The sequence below is a fragment of the Cherax quadricarinatus genome, chromosome 42 (genome assembly GCF_038502225.1).
Source record: "Cherax quadricarinatus isolate ZL_2023a chromosome 42, ASM3850222v1, whole genome shotgun sequence".
NCBI lineage: Eukaryota > Metazoa > Arthropoda > Malacostraca > Decapoda > Parastacidae > Cherax > Cherax quadricarinatus.
The window spans coordinates 7,936,185-7,937,987 of record NC_091333.1 but is presented as its reverse complement, the minus strand read 5'-3'; positions in this window follow the sequence as shown (position 1 = coordinate 7,937,987).

Below are 1,803 nucleotides of genomic sequence, written 5' to 3'. Positions count from 1 at the left end.
CTGTTAAGCCACTGGCTCATCATTCACATGTGACTGTTAAGCCACTGGCTCATCATTCACATGTGTCTGTTAAACCACTGGCTCATCATTCACATGTGACTGTTAAGCCACTGGCCCATCATTCACATGTGACTGTTAAGCCACTGGCCCATCATTCACATGTGACTGTTAAGCCACTGGCCCATCATTCACATGTGTCTGTTAAACCACTGGCTCATCATTCACATGTGACTGTTAAGCCACTGGCCCATCATTCACATGTGTCTGTTAAACCACTGGCTCATCATTCACATGTGACTGTTAAGCCACTGGCCCATCATTCACATGTGACTGTTAAGCCACTGGCCCATCATTCACATGTGACTGTTAAGCCACTGGCCCATCATTCACATGTGACTGTTAAGCCACTGGCCCATCATTCACATGTGACTGTTAAGCCACTGGCCCATCATTCACATGTGACTGTTAAGCCACTGGCCCATCATTCACATGTGTCTGTTAAACCACTGGCTCATCATTCACATGTGACTGTTAAGCCACTGGCCCATCATTCACATGTGACTGTTAAGCCACTGGCCCATCATTCACATGTGTCTGTTAAGCCACTGGCCAATCATTCACATGTGTCTGTTAAGCCATTGGCTTATCATTCACATGTGTCTGTTAAGCCACTGGCTCATCATTCACATGCGACTGTTAAGCCACTGGCCAATCATTCACATGTGTCTGTTAAGCCACTGGCTCATTGTTGCAACCCCTGAATGGGTTACAATGATTATTATGTATATATGTAATGTATATTATCTTTTCATTTAATTTTATATTGCTTATATTTGCGATAATAGCTAAATCGTAAATGTATGACTTTATATTATTACTGACTGCCATATTGTCATTCACTTATGTGTTAGGATGTATATAAAATGTGCTCAGTTAGGCTTGATTGTCAAACTACTGTAATTATCGCTTGTCGCTCGTTATACTGCCGGCTTCTGAGCTGTGTCTTGAGACACAGCTAACTACTTAAGAGCACTTATACGCATACACACACTTGTACATATTTGTAATATCTTATTAAATGTTAATGTACCTGACGGTACTTAAGAATTATAAATGTGATATGTGCTTTCAGCACAATAATATTGAACTCGAGAGATTGATTTTATTTTGATTGCTGTAATTAATTTAATTTGATAATATACCTCTAGACAACTTACTACTTAATAAATTTATTAAATTTTATTTTCTCTAGTTAGTAGCCTACCAGTTGTAATCCTAAAGCACTGTTGAACCATACTGAATTTTAATGGATAATTGGACAAGGATACTGACTACTTGTTACGAAAACCCAGTAACAGGCTGGATGCTAGAAGGGAAGTCCTTTCTAGTATTCACTGGAGATCTCTAAGCTTTTAGAATCGCGTTTTTTGTAACACTCATCATTGACATGTGACTGTTAAGTCACTGGCCCATCATTGACATGTGTCTGTTAAGCCACTGGCCCATCATTCACATGTGTCTGTTAAGCCACTGGCCCAACGGTCACATGTGTCTGTTAAGCCAACCCAACAATCACAGTTGTCTGTAAGCCACTGGCCCAACAGTGACATGTGTAGGCCCACCCACTGGCCCATCAGTCACATATGTGGGCTAACCAAATGCCCCCTCATTCACATATGTGGGCTAAGCCACTGCCCGATCACTTACATATATGAGCTAAGCCACTGGCTCACACGAGCCAGCCTCTTAACACCTGGCTGTGTGGTCAGTGGTCATCCACATCTGACCTCACACTATCAGCGC